This window comes from Brienomyrus brachyistius, chromosome 4, assembly GCF_023856365.1.
Source record: "Brienomyrus brachyistius isolate T26 chromosome 4, BBRACH_0.4, whole genome shotgun sequence".
NCBI lineage: Eukaryota > Metazoa > Chordata > Actinopteri > Osteoglossiformes > Mormyridae > Brienomyrus > Brienomyrus brachyistius.
The window spans coordinates 23,266,932-23,280,113 of record NC_064536.1 but is presented as its reverse complement, the minus strand read 5'-3'; the positions used below and the strand labels follow the sequence as shown (position 1 = coordinate 23,280,113).

The window sequence follows — 13,182 nt, the reverse complement described above, 5'->3', positions numbered from 1 at the left end:
ACAGCTCTGTGTTACATCACTCTCTGACAGGGTCACTGACTGGTGGCTCTGGCATGGAAAAGTTACCCGAAAACCACAAAAACATTCACTTTAAGCTTGAAAAATTCTTCTTTTTAATCATTTTAATAATCCCAGAAAATACAAAATGCACGGTAAACCATATCTATATCAATCATTTATTAAATCAGAACAAATAATTTTACTTTCACTAATGAGTAAATTATTATTAACACTTATACTACAGTTAACCAGCAGGTGGCAGCAAAGCGCATGTGAAGCAAAGGCTATTGGTCGTACAAAGCACTGGCTCTACTGGTTCCCATCAGGTAATCCAACACTGCAGACCAACCTCTCTATATTCCACTGACTCTCATGGTATGACTGGACAGACTGAGCAGGGCCGTGTGAGAGAGGCCTCACTGCAGTTATCATAACCATTAATTTTCCTGCTCTTCTGACTCGTTCTGCTCCACAAAGGTCCCCCCCCCCCCCCCCAGATTCCTCTGCAACATTGAGATTCATGCACAAAAAATGGCTAAAACATTAACAGAGCTACGTATGTGAAGACACATTTCATACAAGCACAGCATGACCCTGCTGATACAGCCTTAAGGTTTGTTCATTTACAGTATATGAGCTAATAGAGGCTGTAGGCCTCATTTTATCAGGATAAACAAGCTTGTATATTTAATTAGAATTTCTTAAGACCCGTGGTTTGTTTTGGCTCCTCCCTCTGCTTCTCTCTGATTGGATCCCCTCTTTCTACAGGAGCTCCAGTGCAGCTGAATGGCGATGATGGTGCAGATCAGATAAAACACACCAGTCCCAGCTTTCAGTACAGCATCCAGAACCTGCTCCCACCTGTCAGACATATAATACATCAGTGTGTCTGTCAGTCACACGTAACACATTTTAATCTGAAGAACAGTGCAGTGAATCTATTCTGATAGAATTATAAGCATGAACAGCAGCACCAATAAGCCCAGTCCTACATACAGAGAAAGCTGGACCAGAGAGCTGAATAAGAGGCTGGATTTGAACAGTAAAGTCTGATATGCTTTATAACAACATGGTACAGCCAAATCTGTACTGTTACACAGGATACATGTGAGTAACAGGAGACATTAACAAATAATATGAAAATAGCTACAGAATTTTAACTGCCAGTTAGGCACAACTGCCATACAGTAGGGCACAAAGCAGGGGCTCAACCTGGATGTGATGCCATCACAGGGAAATTATAATTAAGGAATAAAAGAAAATCAATATTCCCATAAAATAACAGAAGTTTCCCATCACTGTGTGATCAGGGAGACGCTCATAGCTGGACACCACACTGCTGTAAGTGCTGCTGGATGCTTACCTCTGTTTTTCATTATTCCCTCCTTCTTCATCATCTGCCAAGAATGGACAGCAGTGGAAACAAGAGAAAGGATTGTTACATAAAATATAAACATCCCTCTTTGCGGGGGCCACTACAGATTTTGGGCCCCTGAAAGCATATCAGATTGGGTCCCCAGCCCGGACCAATCCAATCATGTTCCTATTTTCTTAGCGCCCCATCAATTGGGGATCCATGAAATCATCCTAACTCTACCCCCCCCCCCCCTTTACAGCACCCCTGCCCTGTTCTGTCAGCCAGTATAGACTGTGAAAGGTCATTTCTAAAACTGAAAAAGAATAACCAAAATTATTCAATTAAATATCTGTTTTGATGCAGAGTAATAAATTAGGGTTGTGAGCAAAATACCAGGGCCCTGATAGTGGGCAGTTGAGATTTGAGATGTTATTAATATATCATAATGTATTTATGATGGAACTGGATCAGTTATTACAGAGTGTAACTGTAACACTGGCCTTTGCTGCAGTTAGAAACTACCTGCAGACCATCACCCAGTCTGTACACCTTTAGTAACAATTAATCCCTACAAATGTCTGAAATCTGAAGGGAATTAAGTTTTTGATGTATGACGGTAAAAACCTACATGTAACGTTTTCCAAACATTGCACACATCGTAAATGGCTGTAAGATGAATATGTCTGTCTGTCTGTTTCCTGTAAGCTGATGCCTGTGATGTTTTATGAAAGACATCTGACTGGGTGTCTGACTGAGAAAATAGTCAGATCTGTAATATTTGTCATATTATACAAATGTGTCATAAACTAGAAATATGTGAATCCTGAGGCCTCTGTACAGCTGCAAGGTGTAACATGCAGATCAGACACTCATGTATTTGATAAAGAGCAGAACTCGTATCTGATGAGGTCATCAGGCTGTATTATGGGATGTCTCCCTTAGAAGTAATGTTGATATGCAAGTTAATTTTCCTGTACATTCATACGAACACTTGAAATTATAGCCATCAAACATACGTAACTGACAGTAAATTAAGTTTCATAAAATTGATATTGAAAACATTTTCCGCGTTAATGTCCTTCTTCTCTGACTGAATAACATGTTATATACTGAGCATCTCATTGGCTACAGTCTGCAGTACAGACATCTTACCCTCAGTGACTGACAGGTAAACCCGTGTTCCCACAGCTGCACCTCCGCTGATCTCCACACCACACCAGTAGGAACCAGAGTCCACAGTTGTCAGCTTGTTCATGGTCACATTGAAGACTCGCTGGTCAGGATCATCTCTGATTGACACTTCACCACTTATCTGTGTAGAGTCAGTGCATACTATGGGAGTACATGAACTCCAGTCACTCCCTCTGCACCAGTATTTCACATGTTGTTGATACATGTTGTCATAGAAACATGGGATGGTGACAGATCCTCCTCTCTGTACAGTCACCGTGTTCAGTGTGGACACACCTGCAGGGACAGTATGAAAATTACCCAGCTGATTAACTCTCACTCCCTCTTACACCATTTATACACATATTCATGAAGTCATTCATGAAGTCAGTATCAGTCTACTGTAGGCTGCAGTACTTCACTCTGCAGAATATTAAAATTTGTTTTTAATAAATGTTCTGTTTACTATCACTGTATTGGTAAAAAACAAAACAGTGTAATGAATGATTAACTGAACTGATCATTCAGCAGAAAATTAGCCTGCAGAAACCTCATTTGCCAGCTTACACATTTAAGTTCATATATTTACGTCACCAATTAACATCATGCATGCATGCATGCACCAATTAACAGCATGCATGCATGCATGGCCACCCCTGTGCCCCCCCTAAATGCACATATTACTTGGGTGTGAAATAAATGTAATATTACTGGTAAAAAGTATAAAATGTAACTGCAAAGCTTTTCATAAAGAGCTGATCGGTTTTCAAAAGATTGTCAGACAGGTACTGATTTTTGCCATATATGCTCACAACACACAGACACTGGCCACTGTGCTGAGGGTCCCAGCTACTCTCACTACACATGGTGGCCCAAACAATGATAACTGCAACAATTAACATTAATACTATACCTGACATTAACATACAGCACAAAAACAACCACAATACATGATAAATACACAGAGCTTTTTACATTATTCACACTATTTACACTGCTGGCACCGGTCCAGTACGCCACTGCCCTGCCCGACAGGAATCCCCAGTGCTACACTGCCCCCCTTCTGGGAGGGACCCAACCTGGTACCCCCCCCAAAGTCCTGGCAGTGCTCCAGATAGCACTGAGCCCTCTGTGGCCACAGGGCCCCAGGTTCCCCACCGTCCTCCTCAGTTCCTGCTGCTGGGAAACTCATCCCAGGTCCTGCTGATGGTTTCTCCAAGTGGGCCAAGGGTTGGTATGGAGCCAGCTGGTCTCAATGCAACATGACAGTCCTGCTTCGGAGATTCACTTCAGGACCTCCTGGGGGTCCCTCCAGTGGCTGTCCAGCTTGGGCAACCACCCCTTTTTCCTGATGGGCCAGTACACCCAGAGTCCCCAGGCTGGGAGACCTGTCCCCAGCAGTGGATGTCATAGGCTCACCTCTGTCTGTCTCTGCCCATGTCCTGATGTGACCTGGCCAGCTCATGCACGGTCCGCACATGGTCCTGGAGCTGGAGCAGATAATCCAGTCCTGGTGTCTCCGGCAGCTCTGGTCCAGGGGGTGAGGCAAACACCAGCTCTACCTGGGTCCACAGCCTACAGCTATACATGAGGGAAGCTGGGGCACAGCCAGTGCTCTCCTGTACTGCTGCATGATAAGTCCACAGAACCAGGGGAAGGTGAGTGTCCCAATCATGCTGGTGCTCACCAACGAGGATTGTCTGCTAGGGAGCTGAGATGCGATTCAGCCTCTTCACCAGCCTGTCACTCTGCTGATGGGGGTGTGTGTGTGGGGAGGGGGGGCAGGGGTCTTCAGCAGCCAGCTCCCTAGCAGCCAGCTGACCTCACAGAACACCAGCACCTTGAAGTTTTTCTCCTGGACACTGTACAGCTGTTCTGAAGCCCCAAAGCTCCTAGAGCTGTTTTCTGCCATGGTGGTCAGGTCACACTCTGCTCTGGAACCATGTAACCCTCAGTGCACGTTGTGAAGTAGTCCATGACCACGAGAATGTAGTGATTCCCAGCCTCAGTGTGGGGAAAGGGGCCCAGGACATCGACCCCCACATGCTCCCCTAGGTACAGCTGGAGGGCAGAGCGGCACTGCCAGCTAGGACCCCTCTGAGCCGCACATGCAGCACAGCAATGCAGGAACATCTGGGCGTCCTGCTGGCAGCCGGCCAGGTGAAGCGCTGCCACAGCTTCCTCAGCATCTTCTTTACGCCGTACTGCCCGGCCCCGACGGCTCCGTGCACTGACCTCAGCATGAGAGAGCACAGGTGTAGCGCCCCCTTCAGGCCTTTTGCTGGGCCCCAGTTAACAATCACTTGACGGGGGCCCTGAGTTCACTATGGTGTCTGTCTGTAGGCTATATGTTCCCTTCAAAACTAACCCAGGGCTAACATGCCCACCCTAAATACTTTAGTCACCTTATTCAACAACTACACAATCTAAAATTATGCAGTTAAATTTAAGAACTTTACTACGTAAAAGCTAATATTAAGACAAAATATTAATAAAATATATTCAATGTAAACAGTATTTATAATAGTTTGCACTCCATTATTGCCCACTGAAAAACCTAAAATTGCAGCCTGATCTGGCTGATCTCAGGAGCCGTAGCAAGTGACTCGTCAGGCACTCGGTCCTTCACCGCCATGAATCGAATAGCTCTCTCTCTACCTGTAGATGTACTCTGGAATTTAGTAGCTTCAGCAGTAAGCTTGCTGAGAGTGTGGAAGGAAGACATGCAGTCTTATCACTTCTCCCACGTATCCCGTATCTCCTGGGTCGATCCCAGCCCTCCTTCTTCATCCCAGCCCAAACACAAATGATGCAGAGCATGTGAGAGATCAGTACATAAGAAATTTAGAAACGAGAGGAAGCCATTCGGCCCATCAAGCTCGTTTGGGGAGAACTTAACTAATACATCAGAGTTGTTAAAATTTTATCCAGGTCTAATTTAAAGGAACCCAGGGTTTTAGCTTGCACTACACTAACAGTAAGACTATCCCATACTCTAACTACACGCTCTGTGAAGAAGTGCTTTCTCAAATCCATTCTAAAATGTTTTCCCGCTAATTTCCACCTATGGATAATACTGAAGTAGATATTTGGTTAAACAGCATCCAGACCTATTAGAATCTTATATACCTGGATCATGTCCCCCCTTAGTCTCCTTTCCTCGAAGCTGAACAGATTCAGCTCAGCTAACCTCTCATCATAAGACATTCCTCTAAGTCCAGGAATCATTCTCGTAGTCCTACGCTGCACCCTTTCTAAGGCAGCAATGTCCTTTTTAAGGTAAGGTGACCAAACCTGCACACAATATTCTAGGTGGGGTCTTACAGTACCAAGGAATTGTATAATTGTAGCATCACCTCCCTTGACTTAAACTCCACACACCTAGAGATGTAACCTAACATGCTATTGGCCTTTTTAATTGTTTCCCCACACTGGTGAGAATGGGACATGGAGGCATCAACATACACACTGAAGTGTTTCTCATAATCAGCTACCTTTATTTCAGTGGAACCCATAAATTGTCTGTACTTTATATTTCTGCTCCCTGCATGAATTACCTTACATTTATCTACGTTAAATTTCAGCTACTAGCTATCTGTCCATCCACTAATTAATTCAAAATCACGTTGTAGCCTCTGTGCTGCTAGTTCAGTATCTGCTACATCCTCCCAAAATTATACAAATAAGATTAATCATATACACTTTACCTAAACAAAAGAACCAGACACTGGGTTACACAGGCTCTGGGGCACCAGCAGCTGCTCCCCTGCACCGTCCAGCGATCAGCTGCGGCTTAACAGCAGGCCCTCGTGTTCCTCCACGGTGCCCCACTGGGTGTGGTAGGCCTTGTTCTCTGGACCGGAGGCTGATATCGCCTCCCAACCCAGTCATCCTCCTTCATCCAGCTGCTCCCTCACCCTGGTCAGCATGGGGCTGCTCTGCTGCTCTGTGATGATCTGCTGGCAAATGAAGTCTTGGTGGTGGCCTGGTTGTCCTGCACTGTGAGCTGCTGCAGGGTCAGTGAGACAGAATGTCCAGGTTTCCATATAGCTTCCCAGGGTGATGTTGGACCTCAAAGTCAAACTCTGCCATTACCTCCAACCAACAGACCAGCTGTCCTTCTGAGTGCCAGAAACTCAGGAGCCACCCAAGTGATTTGTGGTCCTTCTACAACCAGAACCACTGGCCACTGAGGTACAGACGGAAGTTCTTGCCGGCCTAGATAGAAGCTCCCTTCACGGTCCTACCTGTGATTGCACAGCACCCAGCCCCTCGTTGCTAGTGTCCATGTCCAGAATGAAAAGGAGATGAGGGTCCAGGTACTCTAGCATGGGGACATCGGTGAGCGTCACACAGAGCTGGTTAAAAGCCGCGGCTCAGGCATTTGATTTGATTTTGATTTGATTTGATGAAACACTTTATTGCTGTTGCAATATACCATGTGACTAGTCACTAGTACCAGCGAAAAAACTGGCCATCAGCCCGACCATACATATACACAAACATCACAGTAGGGGGTAGACCGGTCGGGAGACAGGGGAAGAGAGAAGAAAAGAAACAGAATAACATGAGGAGAGAGGAGGAGAATAATAAAAAAAACAGCCCCCAGGCTGTACTCCAGTGGGGAGGACATTGTGGGAACCGAAAAAAACACCTCAGCAACATAAGCACATGATGGCACTACACCTTACAACATAAAAATGACACGACTTGCAACGGGTGAGGGAAAAGGGGTGGTGGAGGTAGTCCAGCAGAGACAGACAGCCATCCGGTCCTGCAGCCATGGAGGCGCTGGTCAACAGACCCGCCTGTTCACGCTGGGGGTATGAAGCGGCGAAGGCGTGGGATGGGGGGAGGGTGCGGTAAGTCCTTGGGATCGGGGGAGAGGAATGCAAGAGAGTCTCACTGCCTTGTTCTTCAGGGGGAGTTGTTAGTTCAGCAGCGGCCTTGGCCGAGGCCAGTGCTGATTGGGGGGAGCCAAAACCTGATAGAATAGGGTTGTTTGGGTTTCCGTACGAGAAGCTGTAATTTCCAGCTCCACTAATGTCCACGCTGGTCTCTGCCATCCAATAAGTTTTGCAAAGCTGTGAGCTTCTCCATGATGTTATCCAGTTTCACAGTCTGAGTGCTAACAGCTCTGCCCACTCCATCAATCATTCCGGCCAGCCTAGTGGGGCTTTGAGCGGCTGTCACCGTCTTCTTCAATCTTTGATAAACCAGGGCAATGCCTAATCCAATCAGCATAATACCTGTAATAATGGGTCCGAATAGGTAGATGTCTTCAATGTCCTCCACGGAAAGAGCTGCCAGGCACACGCAAATCCACGCACATCTGTCCACACAAAGCCACTTCCCTTTTCTGTAGACGGTGCATTGTGTTTGCTATGCTGGCGAAGTCCTTACAAAGTGTTGGTAATATGACACTAACCCCAGGAAGCTGTGCAGCTCTGCTACAGTCTGTGCAGGGGGCCAGTCTCACACAGCTGCTTCTGCGGGTCGGTGGCCACGCCCTCCCTCTGATGATGTGGCCCTGGAAGAGCATCATGCACTGGAAGAGGGAGCACTTCCGGGGGTTCAGCCACAACCCTGCGCAGAGGGTCCCTGCAAACACTGTCTTTAAGTTCTGCAATGTCCAGGCAAAATCAGCGGCGTGGAGCAGAAGATCAACAGTGTTGATGATGCATTAGGTCCAGGTGAGCTGGGACATTCGCCGCCATTAGCCTCTCGAAGGTGGCCAGGCTGTTACAGGAGCTGAATGAAACTGACCAGAAGTGTCATAGCCTGTGACCGATGGTGAACACGGTCTTAGGGTGGTTAACTGGGGACAGTTCGACCTGCCAGTAGCCACTCCAGAGGTCTAAGGAGCTGAACCATGTTGACCCAGTGATGCATGGAAGCACATAAGAGTTCCTCCTTGTCACCTCATTCAATGGTTGATAGTTGAAGCAAAAGCAACATGACCCGTCCTTGTTGGTGACAAGGTCTGCCTGTGCCGCTTACGGACTGTGGGAAGGCTTGATGACTCCTGTGTGTCATTTCTTGGATCTGCTGCTCAGACACTTGCAGTTTCAACAGAAGCAGTTGGTGCAGATGCAGATGGGTGAACAGGGCTGATTGCTGTACTGCCACAGTTGCTGCACAGCCTGCACTGTCTATGGAGACGGTCCTGCTGTGGTGCTGCCGTTCAGCACAGTTTGGACTGGAGTTGCAGTCGTGTGGCTGGTGGAGACTTTCCCTCAGGAGCTGTGGGCAGATCTTTTCCCCCCACCGGGTGGACGGCTCTCCTCCTCTCTTCCCCCATCGCTATCCCTGGCCGCTGCTGGCCACTGCTCTCATACTGGAGGACCCCCACATCTGTACCCAAAGCAGATGGCTGCCCCCAGCAGATCGATGACGGCCCCTAGCTGTACTAGTAAGTCCAGTCTGATGACACAGGGGTCAGCAGTGCTGGCTAGTCAGACCTCTTGTACCACCAACTGTCCTGTCAGCGTAACTGTCAGCTGCCCCTCCCCCATGGCCATGCGCACGATGGGTGCAGATCAGCTGTAGGGGTAGGGCTCTGCTTAATAGAGCTCGCAGTGCCTCCTCTTCCAGTGGCATCAGCAGGTGCCCCCCATCTTGGGGGACCAGTGATTGGGCCGTGCCACCAGCCGGACCTGTACGAGGGAGGATTCCAGGGGCAATTACCCACTGTACCGGGGCAGCTTTAGGGGGGTCTTCACTGCGATCGGCCGTGTCCCACGTCATGCTGCTCCCTGCTGAGCTCTGTCACCTTTATCCTCATGTCGGACACCAGTGTGGTTCAGGTACCAGAGTCACAGATAAGCACAGGAAGGCTACAAAGATGGGGTTTCCTGATGTCTGCCAGTCATACTCACAACAGACACACAACACAATACATGGTAAATACACAGAGCTATTTACACTATTTACACTGATGGCACCAGCCCAACATGCGACCTTGCTGTCCGATGGGCCCCAGTGCAACAATTTGTTTTGATTAAATGTTGTACTTACTATCACTGATTATTTAGTATAGAATTAGCCTGCAATAACCTTTTGCTTGCTTACAGTTATTTAAATTTACATTTATATGCCAACAACAGTAACCGACAGCCCAACTGAGGCTCTTTTACAGTATGTTTATTTATATATTTATGCTTTTATGAATTTAACATTCACTTAAAACTATACCAAAGATTATTGCTTCTCATATTAAACCCTCTGAAGTAGCACATTCATTGTTATTTCTCCCAAGTGTCATTTATGGTGTTGATCAAAACTAAAATTTGGTTCCTCTTGTATATTAAAACATTGTCTCCTGTGTTTGTGTTAATGTCCTTCCTTTCTGACTGAATGACATGTTACATACTGTGCATCTCATTGGCTACAGTCTGCAGTACAGACATCTTACCCGCAGTGACTGACAGGGAAACCCATGTTCCCACAGCTGAACCTCTGCTGATCTCCACACCACACCAGTAGTAACCGGAGTCCCCAGCTGTCAGATTGTTCATGGTCACATTGAAGACTCGCTGGTCAGGATCATCTCTGATTGACACTTCATTCCTCTTCTGTAGAGAGTCACTGCGTACTATGGGAATACATGGATCTGAAGAAAAATAATCTCTGCACCAGTATTTCACATGTGCTTTATAACGGTCTTCATAGGAACATGGTATGGTGACAGATCCTCCTCTCTGTACAGTCACCCGTCCCACTGAGGACACACTGTCAGCACCTGTGGGGAAAACAACCAACTGAATTCACATTTTCAGCATCACAGTATCTCTGGTTAATATTATATATTATCAGTTTGTGTAACACTTGTACCAGGAGTCATGGCACAGAGAGATGGGTTTAAGAGGACAGTGAGGAGGTGAAACAGCAAGACTGTCATTTTGCCATAAGAACAAGGGAAAGACGCAGAAAAACAAAGCAGGTGTGTTCTAGGGGAGGGTCACTCAGCTATCATCCCCATCAGGGGCACATAGCCAAGGTCCACATCATTTACTGACCAGGGCTGGGGGGGGGGGGGGGGTACTGGATTGAATGGTGTTTCTGTCCAGAGTTCATCCAGTTTAGGGTCAGTACAGTACAGGGAGCATGGAGCTGATCTGAGGCAGCACAGGATCCTCGAACAACTTAAGCAAGTTCAGTGTAGTTAACATGGTTAACATCCACATATGTGTTCTAATCAGCTCCCTGCTGAGATCATCTCCATGTATAAACTGGCATCTCCAGTGTCTAAATCCTTCTGCCCTCTTTACATTTGGTTTCACTTATTTCTCAGTTTATGGGAAAGCGTCTGTGTATAATGTACTTTTTCTGGTAAACTTCAACCTGTCTCTTCCCCATTTCTCATTGATGAAAAGCCTCTTACTTGCTTTATTCCTTGCACTTCACACCATTTAATGTTATTTAAGGTCACATGAGGTCATCCTCTGATTTTTGAGTCACAGCCGTATAAGCTGACAGTTGTCTCTGGCATTAAAAAGCTGCTTCTACCCTCTACATGGATACTGTAGTTTCTGGTCATTCCCAGTGTCTCCTGCTTTGTTTTGTTCTTGTTACTGCTGTCTTAGTAACTTTGAGCCTGGAAGCAGCCTGCTGTGCAGTGTAACCTTCTGCCAGCAGATCCAGGATTAAACCAGGATTTTAAGAAGCTGATCGGTTTAAAAATATAGGAGTGATATCTTAATGTTTTCCAGAGCTGTATAATATAGAGCCTTCTGCTGATTGGGAGCCATACAGCGGTTGCATCCGTCCTGGTAATGCCCTGTAAACCAACCCCCCCCCCCCCCCAAAATTATCTCACACATTTATCTCAAAACACACAGACTTCCTTATTCCGTAAAACTGTTGGGCTCATTTACTATTTATCTAAGCAAATTTAAACATAAATGATTCACAATCATATTTTAGGTAAATACTTACGTTCAGTGCTAGTTGTGGTTGTAGTTCTCAGACTGACAGTAATATGAACTGGGATCTGCCAGTATCCATCATCATCACACCAGTACCAGCCTGTGTCCTTCCTCTCCAGTCCCCTCATTGTCACACTGAAGACTTTCTTTACTTTGTCATCCCTGATCAGGACAGGCCTCCCATCCAAACCCAAAGACCTTGATACACAGGAGCGCCTGACCTTACACCACCGCTTCTGATTGTAACTGTCTGTATAGCGACACTGAACAGTGACACTGTCTCCTTCCACACCCGTCACCTCCTGTTTGTCCACTGACAGCCCTGGGGAACCTGAACACAGATTAGGAAGGAACACTGTGATATTTACATAACAATAAAATAGTCATGAATATGAGCAAGATATGTTAATATTATACACATATATTTCATAACCATATGAATCTAAAGCAAAGGACAAAAGGATAAAAAATAAAAATTGCTGAACCTAACTGACCTAAAACAAATTTACTCTGATTAAATGTCCGTCAGTGAGAAAAAAAAGTTTTTGTGTCTTTTTCTGAAGTGTTTGTAAACTTCTGGTTTCAACTATTTATTAAAATATTTTCTCTTGTGTTTGTGTTAATATCCTTCCCTTCTGCCTGAATGACATGTTACATACTGTGCATCTCATTGGCTACGGTCTGCAGTACAGACATCTTACCCTCAGTGACTGACAGGTAAACCCATGTTCCCACAGCTGAACCTCTGCTGATCTCCACACCACACCAGCTGATTAACTCTCACTCCCTCTTACACCATTTATACACATATTCATGAAGTCAGTACCAGTCTACTGTAGGTTACAGTACTTTACGCTGCAGAATATTGAAATTTGTTTTTTATAATTTTGTATTTACTTTTGTATTTAATAAAATTAAAGTGAAATAGATAATTAAATGTTCATTTAAAATAAAATTAGCCTGCAGAAACCTCCATTGCTGGGTTTCAGTTATTTGCACCTGCAGGGACAGTATGAAAGTTACCCAGCTGATCAACTCTCACTCCCTCTTCCAGCATTCATACACATTAATAAAAAGTCAGTCCACTGTAGGTTACAGTACTTCATTTAGCAGAATATTATCCTTTTGCGGCACAGATACCAGACATGGTGATCCCAGTGATAATAAAGAGTCACAGACAGGTACTGATTTATGCCATATATACTCACAACACACAGACACTGGCCACTGTGCTGAGGGTCCCAGCTACTCTCACTACACATGGTGGCCCAAACAATGATAATTACAACAATTAACATTAACACTATACCTGACATTAACGTACAGCACAATAACAAAACAATACATGGTAAATACACAGAGCTATTTACATCATTTACACTATTTACACTGCTGGCACCGGTCCAGCACGCCACTGCGCTGCCCGACAGGAATCCCCAGTGCTACACTGCCCCTCTTCTGGGGGGGACCCAACCTGGTACCCCCCCAAAGTCCTGGCAGTGCTCCAGACAGCACTGAGCCCTCTGTGGCCACAGGGCCCCAGGTTCCCCGCCGTCCTCCTCAGTTCCTGCTGCTGGGAAACTCATCCCAGGTCCTGCTGATGGTTTCTCCAAGTGGGCCAAGGGTTGGTATGGAGCCAGCTGGTCTCAATGCAACATGACAGTCCTGCTTCAGAGATTCACTTCAGGACCTCCTGGGGGTCCCTCCAGTGGCTGTCCAGCTTGGGCA

The 13,182-nt window shown here is 46.1% G+C and overlaps 1 protein-coding gene across 1 annotated transcript in view; it reads right to left on the bottom strand.

Annotated features, from left to right (window-relative positions):
• Positions 1-13,182, bottom strand: part of LOC125739853 (polymeric immunoglobulin receptor-like) — a 187,209-nt gene that overhangs the window by 95,555 nt on the left and 78,472 nt on the right. The window lies entirely within an intron of this gene.